Source organism: Nycticebus coucang, chromosome 5 (assembly GCF_027406575.1).
Source record: "Nycticebus coucang isolate mNycCou1 chromosome 5, mNycCou1.pri, whole genome shotgun sequence".
In the NCBI taxonomy this organism is placed as follows: domain Eukaryota; kingdom Metazoa; phylum Chordata; class Mammalia; order Primates; family Lorisidae; genus Nycticebus; species Nycticebus coucang.
In genome coordinates, this window is record NC_069784.1 from 53,017,308 (window position 1) to 53,023,614 (window position 6,307).

General features: G+C 45.3%; 1 non-coding gene across 1 annotated transcript; it reads right to left on the reverse strand.

The window, feature by feature from the left end:
* Window positions 1-5,915: 5,915 nt before the first annotated feature.
* Window positions 5,916-5,989, reverse strand: TRNAN-GUU (transfer RNA asparagine (anticodon GUU)). The gene has a single exon. It is a non-coding gene; the product is annotated as a tRNA-Asn (tRNA).
* Between the last annotated feature and the right edge of the window lie 318 nt (window positions 5,990-6,307).

Here is a 6,307-nt window from a genome sequence, read left to right on the forward strand (position 1 = left end):
AATCCAAAAAGGGGGGGGGGGGCAGCCATGTAGCAGCACCTCTCGCCCCCTACCGTAAGAATGTGACCTTTGTAACTATTCCAGGAAATAGCCCCGAGCTGAAGCAGATAACCAGTAACCGGTTCTGAGAAAAGAGCTAAGCAAATGTTTAGCTGATCTTGTCTTAAGACAGATGAGTAATGAACCAGAGTTCTTCTTATCTGGAAAGCCCCTGCTATGTCTGCTACCCCTCCCTACCTTGTGGTTTTTGCCTTTATAAGCTTGTAAAACCTGCTGTTCGGGGCTTGACTCCTCTGCTCCTGAGAGAGTTACGAGTTAAGCCCCAGCATGCTGGAATAAAATCCTCTTCCTGATTGCATCAAGTGCCGTCTCTTGCGGTTGATTGGGGTCGTCGTCGTTCAGGACAGAGTGGGGGGTCCTGTCCCAAGTCTTTCATGTGGAGGCTAGAACAGGTTCTCCGCTTGATTCAAAGTGACCGATGAGAAAGGTAATTGTGGGTTGGAACCTTTTGACTGGGGATAAAAAGGGAAAGATCAATCCAGTCCGGGAGCACGGCCATTTTAAATTTCTCTATCCCATTTGCTCCGCCGGCTGAAATAAAACCCTTCCTCTTATAAACATGGAGTTCGGGTGCTCTTTCCACTGGGCCTCACAATTACCTGGGAGGAGAGGACCCTGGGGGGTAAAAGAACTGTGTTCCCTCCCGGTTTCGAACCGGGGACCTTTCGAACGTGATAACCACTACACTACGGAAACCAGACGGCAAGGGACCGTGTGGGGTGTAGGCATGAAAGTCTTACCATCTGTAGTTTCTGATGTAAGAAATCCAACTGCGTTTCCAAAACTCCCACATTTCCTCAGCTGACAGAAGCCTTGCTCCTGGCTGCTGAATCTCTGCAGGGACCAGGCTTACCTGAGAAGTAAAGACTCCAGCAGAGGTAACAAATGACAGTATGATGACAGTGAGAAAAGAAGGAAAGCAGCTACATGCTTTGGCCAGAAATTGAGCCCAGGGAAGAGGAAACAATTCAACCTGAATCACTGAAGTTTCTAGTTTCAAAAATCCTGCATTGCTTAAAATACACTCAATACTTCTAGGTCTCATTAGTGTGCAGAAATTGGAGATTGGGGACCCAGAACCCCACCAAGAGAAAAACATCCCAGAGCAAAACAGAGCTTAGGAATTCAACTGAGCAAAGAAACAGCAACTTAGCTTCAGTATTTCAACTGGTTTTCAATAAAAGTAGCTTTGCTGACTAATAACAAGTCTGTGCAATTCTTGCAGAAAACAGGTTTGAGGAAGAAAACAGCGACAGCACCCTAGGGTTAGACAGGTAATCGACCAAGTCCGGGGGCACCCTGACTCTCCAGGAATAAGGCTCCAGCCCTGAAGTGGAGGGAGGGGAGGCTCAAACACCCAAACCCTGGGAGAGAGGCGGGTGTTGCAAAAGTCACTGGGAACAGTGTGCACAAGCAAAACCCACACAAACAAAGGACAGACCTCTGGGGGCAGAGATAAGAGGAAGGACTTCTTTCTCTCCCAGCTTCCAATGTGGGCATTGGCATCAGCCTGTTTGCCCCACAGGGAAACAAGAGGTCTACCAGCCCCTTTGGAGCCCTGAAGAGGGAGGCCAACTGAGCAGATGTGGGCATATTCTGTTTGCCTTAAGGTTATGTTCCTGGTTTCTCAAGAATGCAACAGGCTACGTGAGTATAGTTAACTATCAATTAAGGAAGAGGAGAATTCATACAACTGCTAATGCATGACACAGAGAGCCCACAGGCTGATCTTTGCTCAGTTCTCCATTAGCTCATAGACCCTCCCACCTAAAATTAGCATTGTGAGAACTCAATAAAAGTATTGCAGTATATTCTCACTGCAGTTAATGGGGGACCCCCAGACCCATCTTTCAACTTTCTGTCTTGTGTCTTTATTGTCCCCATTCGGTTGATTCCACTTTAGCAGGTACCCCCTGATCCTGGTGAGGGGCTGGTCCCCAACACATTAGGTCCAGGGTTCATGTTTCAGACTCCCTTACAAAAACTGCAAACTGACTGGGCCAGCCAGAAAGCAATGATCTAACTGTCTCCAGTTACACTGTCTAGGATGGAAGAGAATGCCAGCTTGGGCCCCTCTCTTCACATACGCATTTCCAGCTGAGGTCCCAAGCCCAGCACTGGCCCTGGTCTATGCACTCATGTACCTCAAGGCCTCCATATCCCCTAGATACCTCTAAGACTTGACCACTAAGAATTCCCCTAAAGAACAAGCTCTATAATGCTCCCTCTAGGCTGCCTCTCAGAGGGACCTAGAAATCTGACCTGCTGTGAATGGAGGTATGCTGTAAATAGGGAAAAGGAAGGAGAGGAAAGGAAAGAGAGAGAGAGAGAGAGAGAGAGAGAGAGAAAGAATGGAAGGAAGGAAGGAAGGAAGGGAGGGAGGGAGAGAGAGATGAAGAGAGGAAGGGAGGAAGGAAGGAAAGAAGGAAGGGGAAAAAAAAAAAAGAAAGAAAACTGATCTGGGCCTGGCATGGTGGCTCACACCAGTAATCCCAGCACTCTGGCAGGCCAAGATGGGTGGATTAGTTGAGTTCAAGAGTTTGAGACCAGCCTGAACAAGAGCGAGTCCCCATCTCTACTACAAATAGAAAAATTAGCCAGGGATTGTGGCAGGCGCCTGTAGTCCCAGCTTCTCTGGAGGCTGAGGCAAGAGGATTGCTTGAAACCAAGAGTTTGCGGTTGCTGTGAACTATGATGCCCTGGCACTCTACCCAGGGCAACAGTGTGAGACTCTGCCCCCTCCCACTCCCGCCAAAAAAAAGTATGAGAGAAAAGGCTTTCTATTTAAATTGGAAAACTGCATTGAAATATAAATTGATACACCTCCTACTGAAAACAAAGAACATATAAAGAGATATCTTCTGCTTTTGGAAAAAGTGGAGTAACAGACACAAGACTTACCCTCCTGCCTGAAATTTCCCCTTTATCCAAAACAAAACAAAACTAAAAGAAGAAACACACACTATCCATGAAATTATGGTTTTCAAACCTTGGAAATAGGCACCAAAACCAGCAACACTTGAAAGGTGAGAAACAAATAATGTGAGTCCTATGCTTGTCCCCAACTTACATTGTCAGACACAGAATTTTTTCCAGGCTATGCACGAGGAAGGGGCTCTGAGGCAGACTCCCTGCACTGAGGTGGTGAAACCGAGTGTCTGGGTAGTCCAGACGGAGTTCACAGGACAAAGACCCAGTGACAAGAGAGCTGGGCAGAGAGAAATCTGGGCATAGGCAGGGGTTCCCCCTGCAGGATTCAGCAGGGGCCTAGTCAGGGCATGCTTGTGAAAAAACTCTAGGGAATGAAACATTGTAGAAAGTCATGGAATAGGGTCTGTTACTTACACAGTGCAGAAAACAGTGTTGGTCTCCACCAGGCAGACTGGAACTATTCATAATTCATAATGCCTCAGTGATGAGAAATTAACCATTACTTTTCAACGGACTAAAAAAAAAAAAAAATCTTAAGAGCGAGATCCAAAAAGGACCAAAGTGTTTATAAAAGCCATTTTACTACACCCCAGAAGAAAATGCAAGACTTATAGGACTTATAAAATAGCCGGTACAACAGAAGGTAAACTTCGAAATGTCAGGCATCCAATCAGAAGATACCATGCATGTAAAGAGGCAGGGAAAAGTGACACATAAAGAGGAGAATAGTTAAAATTAGGGCTGAACCAGAACTGTCCCAATGTTAGAATAACAGAAAGGACTTCAAACCAGCTATTTGTTTGTTTGTTTTTGATTTTTTTTTTTTTTTGAGACAGAGTCTTAAATCCTCTGTGGCAGATGATTTTTCTATTTTTAGTAGAGAAGAGGTTCTCGCTCTTGCTCAGGCTGATCTGGAATTCCTGAGCTCAAGGGATCCTCCTGACTCGCACTCCCAGAGTGCTTAGGATTACAGGCGGGAGCCACCACACCCGGCCTGAAACAGTTATTTGGACTCCTTCCCGTAGGTCCAAAGAATTAAGCAGAGACATGAAACATGTAAAAATGGCCCAAATCAAACATTAGAGACGAAGTCACAGTGTATGCCACACCTCTTGGGAGCGGGACACAGTTATAAGAGGGACTTTTATGCAATCAGTGTAAATAAAAATAAATAAATAAACGAGAATAAATTTTTTAAGAAATAAAAATAAATACTTTACTGGCTGGGTGCGGTGGCTCACACCTGCAATCCTAGCACTCTGGAAGGCCAAGGTGGGTGGACTACCTGAGCTCACAGGTTGAGAACAGCCTGAGCCAGAGAGAGACCTTGTCTCTAAAAATAGCGTTGTGGCGGGCACCTGTAGTCCCAGCTACTCAGGAGGCTGAGGCAAGAGAATCACTTGAGCCCAAGAATTTGAGGTTGCTGTGAGCTATGACTCCACAGCATTCTACGGAGGGTGACAAGTGAGACTCTCAAAAAAAAAAAAAAAGGAAAGAAAGAAAGAAAAAAAACCAATAAACTTTAGAGATGAAAACTTCATCTGGATGAATTTACTGGATAGAATTAATGGCACATTAGACATCGTAGGAAAAACCCGAAGGAACATAAACGATGGATGACTAAAAATATCCAAAATAAAGCTCACAGTAAAAAAAAAAATTTAATGAACAAAGCATCGGTGAGGGATAGAGCAATTTAAGATGCCTAATATATGAGCAATTGTAGTCTCTACAAAGACTAATGTAGAAGAAAAATATTTTTTAAAAAAACAATGACTGAAAAAATTTCGATCGTAATGAAAATTTATTAACCTACTGAACCAAGGAGCTGAATGAATCCTGAGCACGAGAAACTTTGGGGGGCGGGGGGGACACCTAGATATGTTATAACGAAATTGCTCAAATTCACTGAAAAAGAAAAAAAAATCTCAAAATGAGCCAGAGGAAAAAAATCACAGTACACAAACAGAAATAAAGATTATATCATTGGGAGCAATTCAAGTGAGATCAAAATCTTTAAAAGATTGACGAAAAGGTCAACCTGAAATTCTACAAAAGCTGAAGGATTTTACCACCGACAACTTACATTACAGAATAGTGTTAAAAGATTAATAGCATAGGGCGGCGCCTGTGGCTCAGTCGGTGGGGCGCCGGCCCCATGTACCGAGGGTGGTGGGTTCAAACCCGGCCCCGGCTGAACTGCAACCAAAAAAAATAGCTGGGCGTTGTGGCGGGCGCCTGTGGTCCCAGCTGCTCGGGAGGCTGAGGCAAGAGAATTGCTTGGGCCCGGGAGTTGGAGGTTGCTGTGAGCTGTGTGATGCCATGGCACTCTACCGAGGGCCATAAAGTGAGACTCTGTCTCTACAAAAAAAAAAAAAAAAAAAAAAAAAGATTAATAGCATAAAGGCAGGCAAGGGGGAAATACAAAGAGTGTGATGGCACTTCAAGGCAGATGTGATAGGTTAAAGTTGTACACTGTAAGCCCTAAAACCATCACTGTGTAGCAAAAGAAAGCGTGATAGCTAATAAGCTAACAAAGAAGAGTAAATGATATGATATAAAAGCCATGTGAGCAGTGTAACTTGAGCAATCACTCTTCCAGGACTCTATGCCCTATCTGAGCGCCTGCATAAGCGGTCAACCATATGTGTACAAGAATGCCGACCGCAGTCTTATTTGTAAGAAAAACATAGAATAAATCCCATGCCAAAAGTTTGTGGGAAGGCGTACATAACCACTAGCACAAACAACAGATGGAACTCTTTTGTCAATAGTAAGGTAGAGGATAATTTTAACATTGCCGCTTTTTCATACTCTGGCGGGTTCCCCGCATTTGCCTAGCTCGTTCTCAAGGGGTCGCTTTTCCTAGGAAGGAAGACCTGAGGGAACGTTTCTGGATGCACAAGGTGGGCATGTTTAAAAGACGTCCCTGGGTGGGCTCGAACCACCAACCTTTCGGTTAACAGCCGAACGCGCTAACCCATTGCGCCACAGAGACGAGCAAGTATCACGTTTCTTGTCTCCACATGAAGAATGCGATCAGGACGTTCCGGACGCTGTCATTTGTCCTGCACAATGCAAGTGTGCCAACTACCAAACTCTCCCAAACCGAAAAGATGACGTTTACTAATCGTGCTTGTTCGTCACTTTAGACAACGGGGAGCGTTGGGGGACTCTGAACACAGAAGGGCGGCGAATTAGCCTTCGTCCCGCCTCGACCCTTGCCTGCTTCAGAAGCCAGTGCCGCCTAGAGACATCTGGATCTGAGACCCCTGCCTAAGCCGGGTGGGGCCCAAGAGAGGCTGAATGTCCCTCA